Raw genomic sequence first — 13,735 nt, forward strand, 5'->3', positions numbered from 1 at the left:
GTTCCTAGTTACCATTAATTCTTTTCATAAATTGAAAGTCCCGTTAATGAATTTATTACATATTTTATTGCAAACTATATCAAACTATATTTTTCTTCTCTTCAATTTTTCCATGTGATTGTAAAGAAAATAATGTATCTCTGTTACCATTGTTACTCTTTGTTATTTACTTCTAAATCCGGTTTTACAATGTAGTGAAATTGAGACATTGCGATATTGTATATGTATACACCTCTTTGTTTAAAGTAGAAATCTATATATTATCTTAAGATATACACAGTGAAAGAAGACACAAAAATCTTGCTTTTGTGTCATGCCATTCAAATGGCAAAGGAAAAATAGCCATTTAATTTCATTTCTGATGGAAAATATTAAAGAAACTTAATAACTCTATGAAGTTAAGACAAGGTAAGTTTCCTACATGTCAATATGTAGAAAATATAAAGCCACAGAAATGACAGCTTAATCTGCAGTAGATAAAAAAAGGAAAAAAAAAAAACAACAAACCCAAAACAGGCAATATATCAAGGAATCTATTCAATACTGTATAAATCCATGACAGAGGTATTAGTATAGATAGAGCTGGAAATACAGCTCTATCAACTCTTTAAAGAGTTGATAAAAGGATGCAGTGAGCAACTGTATATGAAACCGAAGGAATATGAAAAAAAAATTACATGAGAAGGCATCATTATAATCTATAGAAGTAAAGAAAAAATATAACATGTCAGCCTGTTGTCTGGACATGCTTGCTAGACTGCACTCAAGCTGTACAAGTCTTATGCGAAGATTTTGATGTTTCAAAGGGGTAGCTTTGATATATTTAGCTGTTGGGGAGTCTCAGTAGAAAGGTTTCTCACAGATATGAGAGTGTATGTTTTTGCAGGGGGGCATGTGGATACATGTAAGGCAATGGAGTATTCAAAGACTACTACCCAAAACAGAACAAGTCTAGATTATTCATTATCAAGACAATGATGTCAAGATCTGGGTATTTTGCTGGTTATCTTCAAACTGATAGGGACTAACATATGAGTACTTTAGCAATGTCCTGGGCTGACTTTATGATGCTGGTATCCCAAATTGTCTGTTCTGTTTGTGCTGGATGTTAGGATATTAAACTGAAATTTAGTGTATTGGAGAAAGTCCCTTTGTAAGATTTCCTCCCCCCATCACATTTTCTGAGCCATATTAACTAAATATACTTTCCTCTTCATACTCTAAGCAGCAAAGAAGACATACTGGTCTTTATTTGTATGATATTGTTCCCTTAAATATCAGTGTTTAAGAGCTGTCACTAACAATACTATGTGCTGTTAATAAGACATAGACAGAAAAAAATAAATATTTTACTGAGATTTTTGAGGGTATGACAGAGATGGGCCATGCTATCTTCAAGATAGCATCCACAATATGTAATGATATGAGGTATTACATGCATAAAAAGTCATTAAAAAAGAGCAAAAGAGTAGGAGAATGAAATGGAGCAAAAATAATTACAGAACTTTAGTTAGATTATGTACTTGATGTTTTAGAACATGGATAAATGTCCTGACACTTTGGGAGTAAAGTAAACCCCACTATATAAATCATAGCTATTAAGCTATTTAAAATTATAAGTGGTTTTGCAGTTCCCCTTTGTATGGTTTGAAATTAAAGGAATTCTTGGTTAGGTTGATTGGGATTTTTGTTTCTTTTATTGGTATGTGAAGGCATAAGACTTTATTTCTCACTTGTAATGATATTTCAAACAAGAAAAGGTCAATTTGTTGGCTTCATTATTTTTTTCCTGGGTAAACTAAGCTTTTAATTGTAATAAAATGCATCCTATTTCTCCCTAAAATCCTGTTAATCTTTCATTTTAATGCTATAATCCCATCTAAACTCTGGCTTCAGCACAAGATTTTGCTTTTCTATTTTTCCGCTCTTCACTAGCGATAGAATCAGAGAATAACTTTAGAAAGGACAAGTTATCACTCATCATCTAATGTTAAAGGAAGACATGCTTGGGGAAGAGAGGTCTACCTCCTTACAGCAGTTTCAATATTGAGTCTGACAGGCTCTCTATTTTAACTATGGTGGGGTTTGTTCTGTGGGATTTTTGGGTTTTTGTTTGGTTTGATTTTTTGGCTTTTGTTTCATTTTTTTTTTCCCATGAAATCTCTTGATGTAGAAGAGTCTAGGAGTAGTAGCATCTTACTCTTACTCCAGAAAACAATGATACTCAGTTTTACTGGCTCACTTTTCTTCTATCCATTCTTGACACACAGGTCAATATCCCCCAAATAGTTGTATCTTGATAAGCAATATTCATCTGAGGTTCTTTCTTGATCTTAGCCATTGACATAATGTAAACTATTTGCACTGAATACGTTAATGATGTGTTACTATAAAATCTGTACCCATCTGGGAGTCTGTAGCCAACAGCATTTTTAAATTATCTTAAATATAGTACTTTGATTGTCTTCATGCTAAGGTTGTCAGAAATGAAAGAAGGATTTTCCAAATACCCCAGCTCCCTTCTTTGAAACAAATTTTTACCCTATAGTTTCCATTTCTTGAAGGGTACAAAGGTTTACTATGTAACTAGAAACTCAAATTAAAAACAAAAATCAAAAGAAAATGCAGGCCATATTTAAATATTTTGGCAAAATAAGCTGAGCAAACCAGTATTGGTTTTACCAACCCAGTCAGATAATTTTGTAAAGAGATAATATATCTTGATGGTAAGATTCCTATTGTATTGATTCCTAAATTAATGACTTTGCCGTACCATAAAATTTTATTGGATTAAGGATTTAAATATAGGGCCGTCAGTGTCAGCATTTATTACTAGTAACTGAAAAGTTTAATATCAAATGAATGTTCAGCAATCTTTTTGCTGGAATTTAATGAGGGTGAAATGGAAGATACCAAGTAAATTATTTGATGCTTGCTGAAAGTTAAAAAATAAGAATGGAGACAAATACTAACCTCGCAGCAATCATAAGTCTGTCTCTAAGTATTTGCAGATCTGAAACTCGAATTCATAGTTTGAACCTCAAACACATTAGTCTCAGTCTTCCCCTGAAGTTCAAACAATAGCCTCTTATTTAAAAATAAGATGAAAGGACACTAGAATTTACATTTTTCTCATTAGAATATTAGTCTAAGAAATGAGAAACCTTGCACAGCTAGCTCTCTGTAAGTACAAGGTCATGAAATGGCTTCCCTTAATGTAAAACTTATCTTTGCTTTGTCACTCAGATGATCCTTGGAGATAGAACATGTGTCAGACTAAGAAAGGCACACCAGGCAAGTCTCTCCAGTTTGGCAGGAATGCACCAATCATGCAGATACACACACGTGTGGTGGTCACACCACCACTTTGACAGGATCTATGGCCATGCACAGTTCATCCTTGCAGTGTATGTTTCTGATTTAAATCAACACCCCACAGGGGAAAATAGAGATATTTCTTTTGTGTGGGTCTGAGTAAAAACACAGAAAGAACTAACGTTCCCAAAATAACTAGCATCCAATGAAATTAATTTTTTTGCCATAAAATTAATATTTTTTTTAAAAGCTTAAATATTTAAGGAAAAATGTGGAAGTTTTTCCTTAGAAATCAATAGCTAAATTCCAATATTATATAATACATTTTTCCTCGCTATTTTTTATTTTCAGTCATATTTAAAATGTCTGTGTTTATAAATTAGTACACACAAATCTACAGTTGTCAAAGTAAATATTAGCAAGAACCAGCAACTTACTTTTTGAATGCTATTGATTAGATTTTTTCCTATCTCAATCTCTCCTTATTATTGTATTATTTTTTTTATTACTCATAAGGTCACATAAATGTAGTACCTTTTAAAATTGAGTGATTATTGCTCGCAAACTACAAGCCTTGGCCTTGTAAACTACAATACAGTTTTTCTGGAATACAGAATGAGTGGAAGACGTAGGCATGTAGCTTCTTGACACTCATACTCAAATCTGAGACTAGAAAAGCCTGGATTCAACCATGAGTGAGGCTCTGCACTTTGCCTCAGAAGTTTTTGCTCAGGTAGACTATAGAAGAAATGGTAATGCAATGCATAACAGCAGGTATAGGTATGTTTGATAGACGTTGCTGAGATGTATACTCAGAGTGATCCGGTACCTGGGACACCTTGGACAATTTACAGGAAGAAAAAAAAATGTTGGTTTTTTTTTTTTTGTTTTTTTTGTTTTGTTTTGTTTCCCTGTGAAATATTTACAGTTTTCTGCTTCTTAGAGCATAAATATAAATAAATGTTGAGAGAGGGACAGGAAACAGAAATTCTTATTTAGAAATTGATACTTTATTTCCATTTTGTCTAAATTTTTAATCTTTTTTTTCACAACAAAAATATGAGTGCATATAAAAATCAATTGCTAGACTTTTTTTTCTTTTTGAGTTTTGGATTTTTGGATTCAGATTCTCAGATTTATTTGACAAACCTAAATCGTTAACAAACCATGTCATTAGAATCTAATAATTATTTACTATGAGAACAGATAATTATTCAGAAACATATTTCCCAAAAACAACCAAAAAATCATAAAAGACACCATTTTCTGTTCAAAATTTCCCAAAATATCTTTTCTTAATAGTGTCTCTTCTTATTTCACATCAAAAATCAAGTCAGAAGCAAAAAATGAAATATAAAGCTTGCTGGGGAGTAGTCCTTAGCAAAAATAGTCTTCAAGGTGCAATTCATCAAGATTTTACAGGGGATAACTATTCAGCTGATTGTTTAAAACCAACCATTTCACAGAAGCTCTTTCTCTAAAAGGACACTTGTTTGTAGTGGAATTGTCTCAGTTAACTACTTCTTGTGTCTTTCCACTGCTATTTTAGCAGTGTGATAAATTTAACAGGGATTGTGAATGTTAGGAAACTGACAACAATAATATATAATATAATACATATAATATAAATATAAATATTTATTGACAAATATAATTAATATTATACAATTATTTGCAAAATATGCATAGAATAATAATTCAAATTATATAATTATTCATAAATATAATACAAGTTATGCTTAATAACTTCCTCTTGACATGTTTTTAAATGGGATGTAGCATCTGTGACTTAGAAACATTCTCATTAGGACAAAAAAAAGACCAAACATGAATTTTTAGTCATTAAAAATGATTAGTTTTATTCACAGTTCATAAAACATCTACATCCAGTCTTTAATAGTAGTTATTTAATTTATTAATTATTCATATTCTGTGTTTATCATTACTTTTACTTCTTGCTATAAATGAGAGTTACAGTGCAGGAAATGAGTGGTGAATAAGTGAGAGGAAGAGAGCTTAACTGTCATTCTAAGCACTGTCAAATAGTCACAGGCTATGATATATTTCAAGAAATGAAAGGCAATTATTCCCACTCACCTTTTTTTATTACAAAAATTCTCTCTTGTAAAGGAAGTTACAGTCAAGTATAAAGACATCCCAAACAAATAAAATAACAAATAAATAGAAATCCCTAATACAGAACCAAAAATACAATAAACAAACAAAAACAAACAAACAAAAAACTAAAAAACCCAAACAAACAAACAACAGATGGAAATTGAAACAAGTTACAACTCTGGTCTTCTTCCTCTTCCTAAAAGCAAAATGAAACAAAACCTCAAAATACCAAACCCACCCTCTTTCAAAATCTCAAACACTAAGATGTTCTAACTTTTGTTATAGATTAGGGGGAACTACCTGCCATGGGAGAATTTGCAATATCATTTTCATACTGTGGGTTTTTATTCTGGTTCATAGACTTCCCTGATTGCTGAATGATCATTTTTCTTGATGGGTAGATACAATGACACTACTGGGAAAAAAATAACCTCCATTGCTATCTCTTTAGACTCATCCAAGACAACCACAGAACAGGCCAAAGTCTTCCCTCCTATTCTTGTTTATGTTTGCTTCTTTTGCCTCCTCTCAGGATCCCAAACTCGATCATTTTATGCTCATCACAGCAAACCTGCATCCAGCTTTTCCATCCCCACCAAGCTCATTGTGGTGTGTAAGTATCAGCTATTGGGTGCAGCAGAGCACTTCCCTCCTCTGCTCTGCAGTCTCCTGTGCCAAGATGTTGACATCAATGAACTCTAGAAATTTTCTGCCTTATTTGTGTCATGCTGTGCTGCTCTTCCAGCAGATATGGGACCAGAGCCTGCAGGCATGAAGCTTCTTCCAGTTTTTGAAGAAGGCCTCACAAACTTCCTCCTCCTCACTGGTGTGTCTGTAAGAAACACTTAACGCGATGTTGCCCATGTTGTTCTGCCCATTAGTCCTGACCAACAAGCTCTTAGCTTGCTCATTACCCATCCTAAGGCAGAGCTCCACACATTCTCACTGTTCTCCCACAAAAAGGGAAAAACCCCCTCCTTGCTATCCCAGCCCATCCCTCACAAAGGGACTGCATCTGTTCATGACAGCATGCCAGTCATGGGAGCTATGCCACCAGAGCTACATGATCTTCCACACAGACCTCTAATTCTTCCTGTTTACAAAAGTAATCCTGTAAATCTGAGAGGGATCGATTCCTGTCTCCAAATGATATATTTTTTTAAAAGTTCATCATTCTCTTCCTTATGAGCATGTAGAAGACACAGATTCAAATTCTTGCTTTTTGTAATTTGAGACAAGCTAAGAAATTAATTAATATAAAATTTTAAGACAGCTAACATTTTTTATCTTTGCTAACAAATGCTGTCATCTGTGTGGACTGCCCCATGTGGAGCTCCAGTCCAGAAGCCAGGTACAACATTTTAAATTGTTTCATCACCAGCTCCCTATATAACATTAAAACTTTTACATTCAAAACATTCCTCCTCTTTAGCATGCTATGACCTAAAGCCATGGAAGGAAAACCTCTTCATGTCATTATTAAAGAGTGCACAAAAGTTGTCAAAAGAACAGAACTTGAATACCTTGGGACATATGAGAACTCTAAGAATAGAATCTTCAGAGTAAACACAAGTAAAATCTGGTTCCTAGTGCTGCATTCAGCTCCAGCAGGTCAGCCTCAGGATTTTGTTGTTTGGTAGTATCCTCTGTAAATGCCTGGTTTCAGAATAGTACCTGTATTCTCTTAATCTCTAGTTAAGGCAAAGCATCGAGTCCAAGTTCTTGATTCTTTCCCTGTATATACCTTTAGAAAGATTTGATATTCTGAAGTCAGCCAAACTTTAAAAACATTTAAGAATTTGTAGTATATATTGGGAGTTATTAAAATAAAAGTCAAAACATGCACATATTTGTGAAGAATACAGTCAAAGATACAGATAAGATATTAGCATTATCCCTCTACTATTTATTATATGGCCAATTAAAAACAAACAAACAAACAAAACAAACAAACAAAAAAAACAAACCCCAAACCTCTCTTAATATTGTCTTTTAGTAGATGTTCCAGTATTCTATCTTCAGGGCACAAAGCCATCCATTCAAGTGCCATTGAATCTGGTAGAAGAGCTGAGCAGGCATATAGTTATGACTATTTTTCATAGGGGTGCAAAGCTGATCATAGTTGGTCAATAGTTGAGAAAGTAAAGGTCTTGGTCAAAAGCATTAGACAAAAGAAAAGTCAGAAAGATGGCTGAAAAAATAGCTTTAGAGATTTATTATTGTTATTGTTGCTATTGTAATTCTTCTTCTGTTTTTTATTGATTTTTTAAATTGTTTTCATATTTTTGTAATTTTCAGTGTTTTTGAGAGACTAGAATAATGGCTCAAATATTCAGGGTGCAAGCAGATGATGTGCAGGTGCAGAGGGTGTGAACACCAGGCTACAAACTGGGCTTGAGCAAGATGAGGGAAAGGGGCTGCTAAGAGACAGATTGTGCTCTTTAACATGGCAAAAATCCTTACCCAAATTGCTCAGCTATGAAAACTTCTCTGTGAAGAACCAGGACATTCACAGCTGGCCTGAAGGCATTTATCCCTGCTCATGGGCCATAATGGGCCATAAACAATTCACCTGCTGATAAAAAGCAGCTGTAGCATCCACTGGTGGTGGAATGTTCCTCCTCTTTTCCTCCTCTTTTCCTCCTCTTTTCCTCCTCTTTTCCTCCTCTTTTCCTCCTCTTTTCCTCCTCTTTTCCTCCTCTTTTCCTCCTCTTTTCCTCCTCTTTTCCTCCTCTTTCTTTTCCTTCTGTTTTCATAAGTGTTATTTTTATTATTTTATATTTCTATATTACTATAGATAATAACCAAAATTACTACATACCTGCTTTCCAAATTGTTCTAAAATAAATCCTATATATAAACATTTATAAACACCAATAACTCACTGTCATTTCCCTCTAATCTGTCCTAAGGGATCTCTAAATAAGAACCTGGATTACTCTTCCCTTATGGAGTGGGTTGTAATATTGTTATTATAGACTCAATTGGCAATCTGATTTTATAATTTTCTAAACGATTTTTTTTCCAAAATAGAACTCTCCTAAGAACCCTACTTTCAAGCTGAAAAAGGCAGTGTATTTTCTGTGTGTCTGTCTATATCTGCTTTCTGTTTCTCAGAAAGTGCTAGAAACCCCACTGATGTAATTTCTATTGAACAGGTCAGCAAAATCAGTACACCTTTGTGATGTTTTAGGCTTTCATGTGTTTTGATGAAAATGTGTAATAATACTAATTTCTTTGTTTTACTGCTCACAGAATCTCAGAAATCTTCCCTTGCCACTGGAGAATTGTTACTGGCACTCAAAGAGCTACTTTACTCAAGCTCAAGGTTGGAAATTACTTGTGTGATTTCTTGCATTGCTGTTTATGGCTTATAGATGAAGAGAACACTTTAAAAAAATTTCCAATTTTAAAATCTTGGAATAACCGAAACTTCTAAATAGGCAAAATATTTTGCCATGGTTTATGTGGAATGGGCAATGATAATTGCTATTAGCTCTCAGCCTTATAGTTTTTGTACTAATATAAATTTTGTTCTAACTCACAGCACAGAACTGTGTCTCATTCCAGTCAGACTCAGATACCCCATTTTTAAAACAATTTTTGTTTCTTTCTGGAGGAGTCAGAGCTTTTTCAGAACCTGTCGTGATCTGTAGCAATCACTTCAAGTCAAGATATCCAACGTATTTCTTCAGCTTTCTTAATTTTTGTGAAAGTTTCTCTTTGGGGAGATGCTTAAAGAAGAAATATAAGATGACAAGTGCTAGTCGTATCACTTAGTGTGACATGTACTGATATGATGAGGACACAGGCCAAAGGATTCTGCATAGATAAGATGCAGGTTCCTGAACAGATAAAAATAAAATCTTCACAATTTTGCTTTACACTGGCTCATGTTTCCAAATATTATTTTTTTTTCCTACTAGGAAAGCAGCTAGAAGATATTTTTAGATTAAAATTTAGCAACAGCCCTGACATTTCTGGGTTTTCTATATGGCATCTGCATGAAGACAGTTTCTAGTGTTGCTAATTCACCCAAACAAATTTCTTCATTGTGGTGTTCTGATAGCACCTTTGATACACACAGACAACTTTCTAAATCCCTTTTATCCTCGTCATACCATCTTCTTTATCTTCCCTTATGTGAAAATTAAACCACACACAATTTTTCTTGTGTGCAATTGCAGGTGTTAAAAATGGTGTTAATACATTTTGTATTGTTTTCAGCAGGCCTCTGAATGGACAAGCATGTAGTTTCCTGGCCCACTGTTTTCTCCATTCCTTCTTCCCATCCTGGTCACCAATTTTTGTTTGTTTTTTTTTTTTTAAGTTGGACTTTAAGCTTGGGGTATTATTTCCACTTAATTTATAGAAGTCATGGAAGCTCAGTAGAGGTTAGTGCAAGGTTCTAAGTCACATATCTGCATGTAGTTGTCCATTTCTGTGTCAGTACCATGACGTTTAAACGCAGATACCTTTAGAGAATAATATGGGGAAAAATGTTAGAAAGGGTTCAGGTTTTTTATTTATGAACCCCAGAATCCATGTGATTTTTTTTTCCTGATAAAGAGGTGATAAGAAAAATATTTCTGGGAAGATGTTTTTGATTTATTTTCTAAATTTCTGACTAGCTTTAATATAGATAGCTATAACATAAAAGCTACAGAGTGTCTCCTGAGGGATAAAATGTATGCTGGCAGCTGAATACAGCTAGGTTTGCATTTAAAAATATAAGGTTCTGGATTATCAAAGCCTGGTTGAAGTCCGTAGAACTTAAAATATTTAAACAATAATCTGAAGTATCTTTTTCACACCAAACAAATTTGAAGTTATCACTATTAAAAGCACAGAAACAGCACTTAAAATACACAATTACTGCTTTCCCATCCATAAACAGTGTATTTCCAGAAAAATTATCAAAGCTGTATGGTCTGTTGGTCTCATAAGGGCTCTTGGGCAGCCTGTGGAACCAGCTCAGCTGAGGATACATGGTTCTGCTTCTGGCATGACTAATGCAGTTGGGAAATATGCCAGGCATCAGGCTCTTGAGGGAGGAGGGAAGAAGAAGAGAAAGCTAAAAAGAGCCTGGAGGGGAAGATCCAAGCAAATGAGCCAGCAGGCTTCACCGGAACACCATTTGACATTTGCAGGGCTGTAATGTTGAAGCCTGCAGCAAGACTGAAGCCCTGCTTCTCTAAGGGGCAAATCTACTGAAAAGCAAGCAGTGAACCCCATGGGAAAAGGGTTGAAACGTGGACATGAAAATGAGCAAGGGGTAACACATCAATCCTTGTGTTGCACAGTAATATAAAGCAGACAGGAATGGAAGCAAGAGGGACATTTGTTTGTCTTGTAAAGAAAATGTAAGGGATTTCATCTTACAGAAAACGCAGGTAACCTTTTGTGATGGGAGACGAAATTAAAAAAAAAAAAATCTCAGCCAGACAATTTCCCTGTGAATTTCCTTCTGAAGCATCAATTAATGCCGAGGAACAACTGCCAGCAGTTGTTGCATTTAGTCTGGATCCTTTAATTTAAAATAAACTGGCAAAATAAGGTCATTGATGTTGTTAGGAAAGATGCCATGCAATTTCTCTGTCTAAGCTAACTTGGTGCATATCAAATATAATTCTCCTTTTCAATGAAATGATAATTTTATAGCAAGCTTCTGGCCTCAATGTCAAAGGGGTTAGGTTGGTGATCATCTAATATGAACCATCATTGTTTGTTTTCTCACTCTTTTTCTGCCCTCCTCTGTATCCACTCCTGAAATACCTCCTACTTTGGGAAAACAGATCTTTATTTATAGTGCTGAGAAGATATTAAAGCTGCTAAACTAAGTGAGTTCTTTAAGGTTCATGGCCAAAAAGTCTGACAAAGCTTTATCTGTTTTCTTCCTTTAGAAGGAAGAAAAAAAAAATTATAAAAGGGGGAAACCTCCCCAAACCTGTATCTTTTGTTCTAGAAGATGATAAAAACTGCAGTACTGATCACTGACAGCAATTTTTCTCCAGTGTACTGCATAAGAAATTAATTATATGATCTTGTGACAACTGGCTTTCTACGTGGCTGAGAGGTAGCAATAAAGGCTGTAGGATTTCAGAGTTTAACAGTGGCTCAGCTGCAATGCAGGTAATTTGAATGAATTATTCTGCTTTCAATATGCAGTGTGTAGGCATGCTCCTTCCTCTGAGCTGGTCAAGGTTGCAGTGTCACGTAGTATCATTTCATAGTCCAAATCTGTTACAGGGCGCACTGGCTGAAAGCAATTTGCATTTTACAGATTTTTTTAGGAGCTTTACACAGATTGTGATCAGCAGAATACTCTGTTGCTCTGTTAGCAAGGCATTTCCACATTTCGTGTACAACAACCTACAGCAACCTCTGTTTCAGCCAGTTCATGCTCTCTCTTAGCCAGACGTGGCTGGCCAGGATATGCATAGTACTCTGCATATGCACAGCAGGACGTGTCACATGTGCACCTGAGGGGTTGTTTATGTCGTGAGCACAAGATGTTCTTGTGCACAAGATGTGTGTTTTTCCATGCTTTATTTTTGGATTTTCATATTATGGGACGGTAAGACTTAAGTTGCATCACTTGGTAAAAATAAAGCTATTAGTAAACTGTCTTCTCACATTCTTTACAGCATATCCGTATCATTTTAGGTTATTTGGGCATGCTCCAATTTACAGGGATTAAAGACAATGATAAAAAATTAAATCACAATATATAAATGTCTAACTTAGTACCATATTCCTGGAAAAGTAGAAAAAAAATTTGGATGTGTTTTATATTGCAATTAACTACAGGAAAACATTTTTAATATCAATTTTGTGACATTTCTGCTAAAGAAGATCATTCTATCTGACCAGTGCTAGTAAATAACAAAGCATAATGATTTTTATTCTCTTTGTGAAATATGTATCTATTTTTGCTGTCTTTAACCTAAGATTTTCATTAAGTTAATAGTTATACCAATGCTGTGTAAGGAAACAGAATAACAAAAAAAAAAATAGTTTGTAAATTCTTTTATTGTTAACATTTGAAAATCATACTGAAAACTGACCTTTGATAAAAGGAACGGCTCTGTATTAATTTATCTAGTTTCTGCAAAGCATTGGGTATTCCCTAAATCTTATCTTTTCAATGAAACAGTCATATAAATACACCTTGTCTAACACTCTGCTTTGCTTTGTTAATCAGTGAATTGAAGTTAGTATGAGAAATTTCCTGCCTACTTCTGAGTGCTTTTGTTATTTAAAATATTGTTGCTAAAAGGTTCATAAATGTGAGAAATATGCCTTCCTTCTTAAATCTATGCCTGGAAGCCTCATTTTTTTTTTAATATCAGTGTAAACTATTATTTGGTCAGGTATAATAGTGGGTGATGTAGGATGTCACCCACAGTTCCATCAGTCATGTCAATAGACAGGTTAGTCACATAACTGAATGAAACAGCAAGACAGAAATAAATGGCAAAAAAAGAAAATTATGAACGTTGATCTGCTGTGGAAGGAGACCTCAGGCTACAACAAAAATAGACTTTGTTTTGTGCCACTGGCAATGAATACTGCAGTGTTCATTGTTTGTGGAAAAGGATTTTGCTGATGATGAAACCAAACTGAACGCTAAGATCTCTCTGCAGAACCTTGAAGGCACTTTAGGCAACTTTGCTGGAACAGGCCAGTTCAAAAAAGGACAAAATGTGTCTATGAGAAGAATCCAGCAAAGAAGCAGTCTTTTTATTGCTGTGTTTTTCTCAACATGGCCATAAGTTTAACCTTGACCAATTATAGCACAGATCAAAACACCAGAGAATGTAGTCTTCAATGTTATTAGTACACTAATTTCTATCCCATCTTAGAGTATATCTGCATAATAGAGGGCTGTTCCTTCCCAGTGACTCTTGTTCATAGCAGTATACCACATGCACAGCAGTGATATCAATGGTATAATACTATTTTTGTGCTGTGTTTTATTCTTGTTTTTAATTACTCTGCAAGAGTTAAACTTGGAATATATTCTGTCTTCCAACCCACCTCCAATGCTAATTAATATAAAATGGGTGGAGGAAACAGTAACCTTTCCACAATTATCAATAAGCAGCATTTGGTATATTTGATTAGGTTTTGTCTAATGACTATGGATCAGTCAAATATACACCTTCTAGTTTTTTTCATCTATAATACCATAAATCTGGTTATTCTTATATCCATATAAACATCCATTACCTTTTAGAAACTCAGTACAATCTGGGCTTCTACAGCCATGTATCACACTCTCTAAGCCAGCATGTTTCAT

The sequence above is a fragment of the Cinclus cinclus genome, chromosome 2, assembly GCF_963662255.1.
Source record: "Cinclus cinclus chromosome 2, bCinCin1.1, whole genome shotgun sequence".
NCBI classification, from domain to species: Eukaryota; Metazoa; Chordata; class Aves; order Passeriformes; family Cinclidae; genus Cinclus; species Cinclus cinclus.